Genomic DNA, 14,160 nt, shown 5'->3' with positions numbered 1-14,160 from the left:
AAAGTGCAAAGACCTATTAAATTATTCGCCTTTAGCGATACCCTAAAATAAGTGCAAAAATGTGATAGCAAATACGTATGTGGGCACTGTCTGACCTCAATGCGAGACAGAGTATCATTCAAGGTGGCCCACTGCCGACCTGTGCCGAACACACTTGATCCATACATCCACGGGTCAGAGACAAGTTCCAGCATTCATTTTTAAGTATTTTAATGGACAAGTTTCTACATGTTGAGAAATAAGAAGATGAAATGTACCATCGGGTCACTGAATTGTAATATTATTGAAGTATTTCAACACGAACACATCTGCAGGATTTGGGCTGAAAAATACAGTTCCTCTGTCGTGAGGAGAGGCGGCGCTCTGTGATGAACCTGTGGTTGTAAATGTATAGAAATCACCTACAGTTAATTAGGTATGATATCGAAATACTAGCTGAGTAAGTTGGATACAAAGATTAAAATTCTTGTTTCACGTGTTGTGAAACTGAGTGGTGAGTGATGAATAATGAGTGTTGAGTGACGAATGAACTGTCATAAGCGGCATAGTATCCAAAGATTAGCGAAAACTCATAAAAACCATCACAACTCGGGAAAATATAAAGCGATTTACAAAACACGCGTACAAAAGTACCACACACACTATCTGACCAATCCTGTCTGGACACCTATTAGTGGATGTTAATATGGGTGGGTAAAACCTTCGCCCTTATAACTGCTTGAGCTCTGATGGGGACACTTTCAGTCTGGTATCTGAATGTCAGTCGAAGAATGGCAGCCCATTCTTCCTCTTGTTGTTGTTGCTGTCTTCAGTATAGAGATTGGTTTGATGCAGCTCTCCATGCTACTCTATCCCGTGCAAGTCTCTTCATCTCCGAATAACCACTGCAACCTACATCCCTCTGAATCTGCTTAGTGTATTCATCTCTTGGTCTCCCTATACGATTTTTACACTCCACGCTTCCCTCCAATACTAAATTGGCGATCCCTTGATACCTCAGCACGTGTCGTACCAACCGCTCCCTTCTCCTAGTCAAGTTGTGTCACAAATTCTTCTTCACAATTCTATTCAGTTCATCCTCATTAGATACATGATCTACCCATTTAATCTTCAGCATTCTTCTGTAGCACCGCGTTTCGAAACTAGTAATCGTCCATGTTTTGCTTCCACACATGGCGAATCTCCACGTAAATACTTTCAGAAGAGACTTCTTGACACTTAAATCTATACTCGATGTTAATGCCTTCCTTTCCATAGCCAGTCTACTTTTCACATCCTCCCTGTTTCGTCAGTCATCAGTTATTTTGCTTCCTAAATAGCAAAACTCATTTACTACTTTAAGTGTCTCATTTCCAAATATAATTCCCGCAGCATCACCTGATTTAATTCTACTACATTCCATTATCCTCGTTTTGCTTTTGTTGATGTTCATCTTATATCGTCCTTTCAAGACACTGTCTACTCCATTCAGCTGCTTTTTCCAGGTGCTTTGCTGTCTCTGACAGAATTACAATGTCGTCGGCAGACCTCAAAGTTTTTACTTCTTCTCCATGGATTTTAATCCCTACACCAAATTTTTCTTTTGTTTCCTTTTCTGTTTGCTCAATATACAGATTGAGTAACATCGGACAGAGGCTACAACCCTGTCTCACTCCCTTCTCAACCACTGCTTCCCTTTCGTCCTTCCGTCGGAGGTTCGAGTCCTCCCTCGGGCATGGGTGTGTGTGTTGTCCTTAGCGTAAGTTAGTTTAAGTTAGATTAAGTAGTGGGTAAGCTTAGGGACCGATGATCTCAGCAGTTTGGTCCCATAAGACCTTACCACAAACTTCCAATTTTCCCTTTCGTCCCCCTCGACTCTTGTAACTGCCATCTCGTTTCTGTAAAAATTGTAAATGGCCTTTCGCTCCCTGTATTTTACCCCTGCCACCTTCAAAATTTGAAAGAGTGTATTCCATTCAACATTGTCAAAAGCTTTCTCTAAGTCTAGTAATGCTACAAATGTAGGTTTGCCTTTCCTCAACCTATCCTCCAAGATAAGTCACAGGGTCAGTATTGCCTCGCGTATTCCTATACTTTTCTACGGAATCCAAACTGATCTTCTCCGAGGTCGGCTTCTACCAGATTTTCCATTCGTCTGTAAAGAATTCGTGTTAGTATTTGGCCACCGTGACTTATTAAACTGATAGTTCGGTAATTTTCACACCTGTCAGCACCTGCTTTCTTTGGTTTGGAATTGGAATTATATTCTTAATGAAGTCTGAGGTTATTTCGCCTGTCTCATACATCTTGCTCACCAGATGGAACAGTTTTGTTTATGGCTGGCTCTCCCAAGGCTATCAATAGTTCTAATGGAATGTTGTCTACTCCTGGGGCCTTGTTTCGACTTAGGTCTTCTTCCTAAAGAGCCAAAACCAAGAAGGTAGTGATGGTGGACGCTGGGGTCTAGAGTGAAATCGACGTTCTGACTCACCCCAAAGGTGTTCCATTTGATTCGGGTCTAGACTCTTGGCAGGCCAGTCAATTTTAGAACTGTTATTGCTCACAAACCATTCCCTCACAGATGCTTGTTTATGACAGGGTGCACTGTCATGTTGATTAAACAGTCATCGTCTCCTAACTGTTCCTCTAGTGTACGCAGTACACAGTGCTGTAAATATGTTCATAAACTTTCGCATTTAGCGTTTCCTTAAGAGCAGTAAGGAATCACATCGTAGGCACGAAATACACTCCAGTACCATAACACCACCTGCTGAGTACATCACTGTTGGTAGGAAACGTTCTCCAGGCATTCGCCAGATCCAAGCCCTTCCATCAGATTGCCACATGGGCATAGCGTGATTCATCATTCCGAATCACTGGTTTCCAGTCATCCAGTGTCCAGTGGCGTTTCTCTTTTACACCACCTCAAGCATTGCTTAGCACTGACTACAGAAAGTGTGGCTTTCGAGGAGTTGTTCTTACACGATTTTTTAAACTCCATATGCAGAGTCATTATACCGACGACTTGTGGCAGCACTTTGGGACTCAAGAGTGTTTCCTTCCGCTGATTTCATACGATTTATTACAACTACCCTCCGCAGTGATCGATGGTCCTTCTCATAAAGAAGCTTCTGGGAGGGAACGGTTTGAGGACAATAACAGTTCTAAAACTGACGGGCCTCCCAATAGTGATGTTCAGTGACATCTAATGATAAATTTTGTATTATATGTAGGTGTCCGAATACTTTTGATCAGACGGTGTAGGTATCAGAACACCGTAATACACTTTCGTCGTCTATTGGTAAATTCCGCATGACATAGGGCTGTCCAGATGCTTTTGATCAGATAGTGTACCTACTGGCAACATCGTAATACACTTGTGTCAATGGTAATTGTGAGGCAACTATATGTTGATCGTAGGGCAGCAACTGGTGTTGAGACAGAGAAGGAAGTCAGATGAAATCGATAAACTGTTCAATATTTTCAGGGCATCATATACTGGATAATGGATGCTGAATGACCAGCGGCACAATTAGGGAAGGTCAAATTATTACAGAAATGATTAAGTGCGAAAAGGATCGTCGTTACTTTGTTTGTACACTGGGACAGCATTTTACAAAGAGCGGCTTAGTTTCACATGGTTCAGGCTAGGACAGGTAAGGCCTGCGACGCTCGCCGATGATCCATATTTCTTGTTACGGACTCGAAAGTATTGTGATGCCTGGCGAGGCTTGCTTTAAGCAGGACTGTTCAAATATTTTCTCATAAAATCCTCCAACGAGACAACTATGAAAACATTGTCTACTAACGTGCGTTTCTCTGTCCTGGCTATACTCGCGACCAAGGTCATATTTACCCACACGTCTTCTGGGATGCGCGTCTATGGTGGTCTAGCTGGTCGGGCTCTACACTCCGGTCGAGACCTCGGGTCCAATCCCTGAGAGGGGCGGGAATTTTTCCTCGTTCTAGTCCCTCCAGGACGGCCCAGGTCCTCTCAGCCCGCTATCAAATGAGTACCAAGGTATAAGGGGGCCAGCTCGATGGGCCTGCATTCACCTATCCTCCTAGTGCTGCGGCGACGCTACAGTCAAGCAAATAGCCTACACTCAGTATTGTGCCACAGTTTTTTATCTACACTGGAGCATGGAGACTCTCACCACAAAGGGATCGGCAAAACAAAAGTTTTAAGTAAAATGTCTCTGTTTTAATACCGTTCGGGAGGCACCTTTGTAATCTCAAAAGACGTAGACGTAATTAATTTGTATGGACTTATTTGGTTGAATTTTTTAGTGGGCAGCTGATACAAATTAACTCAGAATTGACCACTCAAACCCCGTGTTCTCTCCCTTTAAATTCCCAGTGGCACCTGGTCAAACCCCTGACACTTCACTTGGCAAAATCAATTACTCTTTTAAAATAATCGTTAAACGAATTTTAGCAATTTATATTCGATTCCACCAAAAGGCGAACCTTACATCATTCGAACGTGGACCGATAACAATTTTGCTTCCCGTCATCGGACGAAGATTCTTGAGATTTTAAAGTTGGGGAAAACTGTTTTCAAATTATTTTTTCCGAGATATTGCGAGAAACATACTAGATGTCTTAAGATCCATAGCATCTGACGGGACAGCATACTGACTCCTTACGTTACAGAAATGTCACACGACCACGGTGAGTTTAGTATCCAACGATGGTTGGAATTTGCCTCCCAGGCTGCCAAGGGGACCATCAGACCGGTTAATCACGGATTTCGATGAATCTTAGGTATGTTGTAGAGGAATCTGTCCTGAATATTTGGCCGGCGGCTTTTCATGTGTCGGCCTTTAGTTTCCGAGGAAATCGATGTTGAAGTTTCATGCGTACCAGCTTTGCCTTTAACGTTAGTAGCGTTTCGACAAGCGAGCGTAGAACAGTGATTTAGGTTCACAGCTGCAACGTGGGCGGTGCGGAATTGTCGATCCTGTGATGTTTGTCTTTAAATGCAGCATAAAATTTTAACGAAACGAATCAGAATGAACTCGACTTTCTGAAGAATAATAGAGAAATCGTTTAGAGGGAAGAGCCCATAAAAATGCTCTGTTTAATTCTGCATCGATGTAGTGCACCTGCTTTCACAGGAACGGTCAAATCCAAGTGGTTCACATTAAATTTGATAGAACAAAGAAGAATGTTTTTGAATTTATATGACTCAAAGGCAGTAGCATTCACTAAATGTGCGTGGTGCTCTACGGATTTCTGTTTGGGTTACTTCTGCGACAAATATCATCCGGAATTATGTTCTAGCACAGTAAGGGATGCAAGCGATAGCGAGTACGATTCTGTAATATATCCTGCACCGAACGGAATACACATTTGAAGAAAGTTTGTTGTAATGATTGATCAATTAATGGAATTATTACGGTGAAAATGACTATTTTTTGTATAATTTTACGTGACATATACGCGGATCAGCTCGAACATTATAACCATCGACTACTATCAATATAAACCCGCCGCCCTGACTGGCCGCGCGGTTAGAAGCGCCAAATCACGAATTGCGCGGCCCCTCACGCCTTAGGTTCGAATCCTCCTTCGGGCATGTGTGTGTGTGTGTGTGTGTGTGTGTGTGTGTGTGTGTGTGTGTGTGTGTGTGTGTGTCTGTGTGTTGTTCTTAGCGTAAGTTAGTTTAAAGTAGTGTGTAATTCTAGGGACCGATGGCCTCAGCAGAATGGTCCCTTCACACATATTTGAACTTTTTTTTAATATAAACCCGTCCAAGCGATAGAAGCGTTACCAGTCGAGGAATGACTGCTAGTCAGATACACGGACGGTGTATGTAGTATTAGTGAGCGTGCTGTTCGTGTGTAGGATGGGGACGGCACGCAATCTATCTGAGTTTTACCGAGGGCACATCGTGATGGCACCTGGATTGGAGGTTTCGATGTATATGTTGGATGTTTGCACAACTCCTTTTTATGTCCTCTCAAATAGCCAGGATTCCTGGGCATGTTTTCTTCTGTTTTCGATAACCAGGAATAGTGTACGTGCATAGTACTCCATAGCCAACACGCTATGTGTTGGTCGAGGACGTACACTGATCAGTCAGAAAATTAGCATCACCGACCTACTGTCGATAAAAAAAACCCGTCCAGGTGATAGCAGTGTCACCTGATGAGGAATGATTGCTAACCAGACACACGGACGATGGATGTAGTATCAGCGAGCGTGCTGTCCGTGTGTACAATAGGGAAGGTGCGCGATCTATCTGATTTTGACAGAGAGCAGATTGTGATTGCCCAGAGGCTTGGCATGAGCATTTCGGAAACTCCACGAGTCGTCGGGTGTTCGAGGAGGGCTGTGATGAGTGTCTTCAACACATGGCAAAACCAAGGTGAAACCACGTCCAGACTTCATGGGGTTTGGTGGCCACCCCTCATTACAGAGGTCGGACGTCATAGGCTGGGCAGACTGGTAAAACAGAACATCCGGCGAACTGTGGTGGAACTAACATCAGACTTTAATTCTGGGTACAATACAAGCGTGTCCGTGTCACCGAACACACCTAACGATGAGCCTCCGACGACCCACGCACGTGCCAATGACGTTGGCGCAATGGGCAGTAGAGGTTGGCGCAGTGGCAGAGCGTTGTACGGTCTGATGAATCTCAATACCTTCTTCATCATGTCGATGGGAGTTAGCAAATCCGTCGTGTTCCAGGGCAACAGCTCCTTGATACCTGTACTGGAGATTATTCACATGGGCATCCATTAGTCCAGTGGAGGTCGAACTCGTACAAGGCACCGTGATGGCCAAGGAGTATCGTGCACTGGCTGCAGACCACGTACCCCTCTTCATGAGGATCATGTTTCCCGACGGCAGTGGCAATTTTCAACAAGATATTGCGCCATGTCACAAAGCAGGATTGTGATGAAGTGTTTCGAGGCACACAGTTGTGAGTTCCAATTGATGTGCTGACCCCCCCAGCTCGCCAAATTTGAAATCGATCAAACACATATGCGATGTGTTTGAACGTGGTGTCAGAGCTCATAGCCAGCCTCCCCGCAATTTATGGGCATTAGATGAGTTGTGTGTGCAGATATGGTGCCATCTCCCTTCAGTGACTTAGGAAGACCTCATTGCTTCCATGCCATGACACGTAGAAGCTGTTATCTATGCCAAAGATGGACATGCCATCTATTAGGAAGGTGATCATAGTGTTTTGGCTGATCATTGTGCGCTGAGGTGACAAAAGCAATGGAAAAGCGATATGAACTTATAGAGATGGCGGTAGCATCGCGCAAAGAAGGTATAAAAGGGCAGTGGATTGGCGGAGCTGTCTCAAGTAATTCACGTGAAAAGGTTTCCGACGTCATTATGGACGCACGACGGGAATTGACAGACTTTGAACGCAAAATGGTAGTTGAAGCTAGATGCATGGGACATTTCATTTCGGAAATTAGGGAATTCAATATTCTCTGATCCACGGTGTCGAGAGTCTCCCGAAAATACCGAATTTCAAGCATTACCTCTCACCTCGGACATCGCAGTGGCCGACGGCCTTCAGTTAACGACTGACAGCAGCGGTATTTTAGTAGTCTATGCTAACAGACAAGCAACAATGTATGAAATTACCGCAGAAATCAGTGTGGGACGAACAACGAGCATATCCGCTAGGACGGTGCGGCGAAATTTGACGTTAATGGGCTATGGCAGCAGACGACCGACGCTAATGCCTTTGCTAACAGCACAACGCCGTCTGTAGCACCTCTACTGGGCTCATGACCATATCGATTGGACCCTAGACGAATGGAAGACCGAGACCTGGTCAGATGATTCCCGTTTTCAGTGGTTAAGAGTTGATCGTGGGATTCGTGTGTAGTGCCGACCCCATGAAGCCATGGACACAGGTTGTCAACGAGAGACTGTGAAAGCTGGTGGTGGCTCCATAATGGTGTGGGCTGTGTTTACATGGAATAGACTGGCTCCTCTGATCCAGCTGAATCGATCATTGACTGGAAATGGTTATGTTCGGCTATTTGGAGGTCATTTGTAGCCCATATAACAATGGAATGTTTATGGATGACAGTGCTCCATGTCACCGGTTTACAATTGTTTGTGAGAGGTTTGAAGAACATTCTGGACAATTCGAATGAATGATTTAGCCACTCAGAACATTTATGGGAGGACGTAATCGAGAGGTCAGATCGTGCCCAAAATTCTGGACTGGCAACACTTCCACAATCATGGACGGCTATAGAGGCAGAATGGCTCAATATTTTTGTTGGGGATTTCCAGCGACTTGTTGAGTCCATGCCATATCGAGTTAAAGCAATGCGCTGGGAAAGAGGAGATCCGACACGATATTAGACGGTATCCCATGATTTTTGTCACCTCAGTGATCTATTTAGTGATATTCTGTACAATGAAAGAAAACGCTACAGGCAGGATTCGAACGCTTGCCGCCAGTGTGGTAGCCGTGAACCTCAACCACTGCACTAAGCTAGCTTCGTCGAACCATGACTAACATTACAGACATAGCTGATACGGGTACATTGATCTTCCCGGAAATTAGGGGCCGTCACATGAGAACCTGGTAGCCGGTTACTCAGAGTAGGTCACTCTACAACATACCTAAGACTCATTGGAATCCATGATTGAAAGGTCCGCTGATCACCTTCTGAGAATCGATTTGGAGGAAAAGTCAGAGATACTCAGGTTTAAGCCATCGGCACATACGACGAGGCAGCTAACGTTGCTATGCTCGTACATAGGATATTCAATGTCACGAGACGTAGTACTGTCAGTACACGGGGCGATATAGTTAACGTGATTTTTCGTTCTCAGCGCTCTGCAGCGGCAGTTGTTGCCTTTATTTGGATCGAAACAACACAATTTGTTAACGATAATGGACATGTGTATAATTCCTTCGTTAGCTCTATCGAAACGCACATTTCCTCCCTTGTCCATATGCTTGTCATGTTGTTCTGTGGTTGTGTGTGTATGTATGTGTGTGTGTGTGTGTGTGTGTGCGTGTGTGTGTGGTATACATAAATAAAAACTTCAATATTTGTGAACATGTAATAAGACAAAAAGGAAAGTTACATGCCCAGTTAGTAGTGCATCAGCTTATAAAAGTTCATCAAATCGAACAAACTGGCGCCTGACAGAGAAAATGCTATATTTATATAACATTCAATAATACAGAAATTGTTCCTATTAATTTCGCATGAAAGTCCCACAATCTTTTAGACAACGCGAAGATGGACAAGAAATTTAGATAGAGCAGGACACGAAGCCGCTACCGACTTACTGTGTGCTCCATAACGATTAATTTACATTTAATTATAGCAAATCCTAACAAGAAAGACATGTTTTCCAGAATGTTCAGTGAATCGTTGCCTTAAAACGGCGTACTCTCTTAACACGCTAGCTGTGACGCGATAATAACTAAGAAAGAAAATTCTTTAACCACCAATATGACGTTTCCCGACGTTTTATTACAGCAGATCGTACAGGTCGTACCAACAACGATTCGGTCTCGAGATATTCAGTTTGTTAGTGCTTAAGGAGCAGCATACATGCACGTAAGTTATAACATAAAACCCGCCGAGTATGGGCTTCTACCGAACATGACAAATTCAATATGGCATTTTGCTTTCTGCGGGCCTCAAGCTTTCTGCATCTATTTCCTATTGGTTCTATTTTACGGGCCACGTCGCCGAAATAACGCAGAATTTATTTTGTGTGTCACATGACGAATAAACGTGAAACAGCAGGAAGTGACGTCATAAAACTCGTAGAGTTACAGAGAGACGTCAACGTTAGCCAACTCGTCCGGTGAGCTGACGGCTTCAATAGTTCTGTCACAGCTCGCTCTCGCGGAGGGCGCGGCCGCCGGAGGCATGTCACGTGGACCCCCTCCGACGTGCCGGTACTAGTAAATACTGCGGCCCGCGCGTGTCCTGCAGCTCTTCCTACTCCGTAAAGCCTTTTGTATGCGCCATTTAGTACTAGAACGATTTACCTTGCCTTGATTCTGATGGCTTCCTGGACTGTGTTGTTTACGACGGATCTCGCTACCCACGAGGCCTTGCTCTAGCTAACCGTTCACTTCGTGAGCTTTTCTGTTACTCACCACAATGACCACCTGTTTGTTCCAGCTATCTCCGCCTCATCGCCAGTCATAGTGGTCATAAACTGTGTTTTACATGCCCAAAGAAGGACAGTAAAGTGAAAGTTTTAGTGGGAAATTCGGTAGTCATATAAGTAAACACGTATTATTTTAAAAATATACGGCGGAGGTTCAAGTCCTCCCTCGGGCATGGTTCAAAATGATTCAAATGGCGCTGACCACTATGCGACTTAACTTCTGAGGTCATCAGTCGCCTAGAACTTAGAACTAATTAAACCTAACTATCCTAAGGACGTCACACACATCCGTGCCCGAGGCAGTATTCGAACCTGCGACCGTAGCGGTCGCTCGGCTACAGACTGTAGCGCCTAGAACAGCACGGCCATTCCTGCCGGCCCTCGGGCATGGGTGTGTGTGTTTGTCCTTAGGATAAATCAGGTTCAGTAGTGTGTAAGCTTAGGGACTGATGACCTTAGCAGTTAAGTCCCATAAGATTTCACACATCTGGAAACATTAAAAATATAATTTTATTAACTGGCGAAATGCCCACTTAGGATCACGCTACAATTCAAAAAATGTTCAAATGTGTGTGAAATCTTATGGGACGTAACTGCTAAGGTCATCAGTCCCCAAGCTGACACACTACTTAACCACCGAGCGAGGTGGCGCAGTGGTTAGACACTGGACTCGCTTTCGGGAGGACGACGGTTCAATCCCGCGTCCGGCCATCCTGATTTGGGTTTTCCGTGATTTCCCTAAATCGCTCCTGGCAAATGCCGGGATGGTTCCTTTCAATGGGCACGGTCGACTATCTTCCCCGTCCTTCCCTATTCCGATGAGACCAATGACCTCACTGTCTGGTCTCCTTACCCAAATAACCCCCCAATTACTTAACCTAAATTAAGGGCAAACACACACACCCATGCCCGAGGGAGGACTCAAATCTCCGCCGGGACCAGCCGCACAGTCCATGACTGCAGCGCCTGAGACCTCTCGGCCGCTACAATTCATTTTGTCCTCTTTCTCTGGAGTTTCCTCTGTTTCCAACACTCTTTTGCACGGTTGCTATGCTGTTGGTTTTGTTCTTCAGTCAATTTTCTTCCAGCCTTTGTAGTTATTCTTTAGACTTGGAACCCTTTCAGAGTCTGTATTCTGTTTCGAAACATGTCCCGTTCTAACAAGACGGCTTCCAAGAAGTTGGACTTCTCAAGGTCTTTCTGAGGTTCTTCAATCCATGCCTTAGTAGTCTTTTTTCAAGAGAGAGTCAAATATTTGCTTGGATATTGTATTTTTGTCCATTATGTACAGGTTTCCTAGAAATATCAACCGCCTTTTCCACATGGTCTCCAAGATACTCTCACATTCCGGTAGATCTCTTTGTTGTTACAAAGCTCCAGCTGGCCTAAGTGTGGACTGCACCCATGATTTTTCGTAGGATTCTCCTTTCCAGAATCTTCAAGTTCTCTGGCTTTTAGTTCACCAAGAGGGATTCACTGGCACACAAACATTCTGTTTTAACCACTGTATTATGTGTCTTAATTTAGTGCTCCAGGAGATGCACTTTCCGTTGTAAAAACTTTTAGTCAGCCCATGTGTCTTCTCCATTTAATAAATTAATGAGATAAAAATGAAAGAATTTTCCTTTATTATAAGAAATATTTTTTGTTATACCAAGTTTAACTATGCCAACGGCCTTTCCGCAGTGGTAACAACGGTTCCCGTCAGATCACCGAAGTTAAGCGCTGTCGGGCTGGGCCAGCACTTGGATGGGTGACTATCCGGTCTGCCGAGCGCTGTTGGCAAGCTGGGTGCACTCAGCTGTTGTGAGACACACTGAGGAGCTACTTGATTGAGAAGTAGCGGGTCTCGTAAAACTGACACACGGCCGGGAGAGCGGTGTGCTGACCACATGCCCCTCCATGTCCGTATTCAGTGACGCCTGTGGGCTGAGGATGACACGGTGGCCGGTAGGTACCCTTGGGCTTTCCAAAGCCTGTTCAGGCGGAGTTTAAGTTAAACTATGTCTGCTGGAAATAACTCCAAATTTTATCAAAATCCTTATTACTGTATTATGAGGACTGTAGCAGTCAATGTAGCGTAGTACGTGGGTCGGCTGCAACGGCGTTACCTATCATCGTAGGTGAATAACGACAATGCAGCAGCAAAGTAAAGCTTTCACTGTAATGAGATAATTTTTATATTTTTCCGGGCTATCTGTTATTGCGAGCCGCCATAAAATACGAATTAATCGAAATAAAAAGAAAGAAGAATTTAAAAACTGTAGTACCAACCGAAAATTCTTTTCATTTTTTATCTCATCATTTTATTAAATCAAATTGTATACAGCTAAATAATAAACCTGATAAAAATGATGCGCTATAGGCTCTTACTTCGAAAGGTTTTGGGTGTTAATCATAATAAAACTTTCCCCATGCAGGGCCTATACCACAGGTTCAACCGTGGTCCTAAATGCGGCGCCGATCGTGACCTCGTGGAGCCGAGGACAGTTTTGTAGCATTACTTATCATGTTAAAACTGCATTTAGTGGGCTGCAATCAACGCTCAGGTCGGTCTAAACGATTCTGGATACAGACCACGTTCACACTACTGGAAGACAGGTTCACCGTATAAACTATTATCTTCTTCGTTAAAACAGCACTTGGTGGATTTGAAGCACTGTAGTTAGTGGAGAACTGGTATTACACATTCATGTAACAGTCAGCCGCTGACGTAAGTTACGGCAGTTAAATGTTGTATTTGTGTGTGTGTGTGTGTGTGTGTGTGTGTGTGTGTGTATGACTATGTGTATGTGCGACCGGCCGCTGTGGCCGAGCGGTTCTAGGCGCTTCAGTCCGGAACCGCGCTGCTGCTACGGTCGCAGGTTCGAATCCTGCCTTGGGCATGGATATGTGTTGTGTCCTTAGGTTAGTTAAGTTTAAGTAGTTATAAGTCTAGGCGACTGATGGCTCTGAACACTATGGGACTTAACTTCTGAGGTCATCAGTCCCCTAGAACTTAGAACTACTTAAAGCCGGCAGGGGTGGCCGAGCGGTTCTAGGTGATACAGTCTGGAACCGCGCGTCCGCTACGGTCGCAGGTTCGAATCCTGCTTCGGGCATGGATGTGTGTGATGTCCTTAGGTTGGTTAGGTTTAAGTAGTTCTAAGTTCTAGGGGACTGATGACCTCAGAAGTTAAGTCCCATAATGCTCAGAGCCATTTGAACCCTTTGAACTACTTAAACCTAAGGACAGCACACACACCCATGCCCTAGGCAGGATTCGAACCTGCGACCGTAGCGGTCGCGCGGTTCCAGACTGTAGCGTCTAGAACCGCTCGGCCACCCCGACCGGTTAGGCGACTGATGAGCTCAGATGTTAGTCCCATAGTGCTTAGAGCCATTGGAACCATTTGTATTTGTGTGTTTGTGCGCGCTCTAGTCATCTGTAGTAGATAGGTATACGTGGAGACATCACAGATCTTCATAAAGGACCTATCGTGTCTGCATGTGTCCATGACTCCACTGTGAACAATGTTTCCCGATGTTTTCATGTATCAAGGCACGCTGCAGTACGTGTCTACAAGGAATGGTACGCCGCTTGTAGTCATGTAACACAGAATAACAGTAGTGATCGTAAAAAGATCCTAGCCGATGGAGACTGTGGCGTCGCAACTAGTGCGAGCGCACAGTTTTCTATCAAATATTTACTGTGAAATGTAGACAGACTGTAAAGTAGCCATCAGATTAGCATATGTGCTGTAGCGGGCAGATTACCGGTGTCCGTTCGTCTGACGTCACGACCATATGGCATGTCTGTACCGTGAGAATGTAAGACCTGTGCGCTAACTAGCCGCGTGTATAACGTGGAACTTTCATCTTTAATAACTTCTAACTGAGGAACCTGAGGAAATTAAAAGTTAATATACTAGTTTCTGTTATGAATAAAAATAAGTCATCCAAATTTGAGCTTTGAAACCTGCATATTTTGGAAATTAGAAAAATCTTACAGAAAACGCAAATTTCTACAATTTTCGAGTCTAAATAAATACCATTATGTATAGATCACCT

General features: G+C 44.4%; 1 protein-coding gene and 1 pseudogene across 3 annotated transcripts in view; one reads left to right on the top strand and one right to left on the bottom strand.

The window, feature by feature from the left end:
- The window catches only part of LOC126297747 (uncharacterized), a 690,098-nt gene that overhangs the window by 50,061 nt on the left and 625,877 nt on the right, over positions 1-14,160 (bottom strand). The window lies entirely within an intron of this gene.
- On the top strand, positions 11,778-11,895 carry LOC126299779 (5S ribosomal RNA; annotated as a pseudogene).

This window comes from Schistocerca gregaria, chromosome X (genome assembly GCF_023897955.1).
Source record: "Schistocerca gregaria isolate iqSchGreg1 chromosome X, iqSchGreg1.2, whole genome shotgun sequence".
Lineage (NCBI taxonomy): Eukaryota > Metazoa > Arthropoda > Insecta > Orthoptera > Acrididae > Schistocerca > Schistocerca gregaria.
This window is presented reverse-complemented; position numbering and strand designations above follow the sequence as displayed.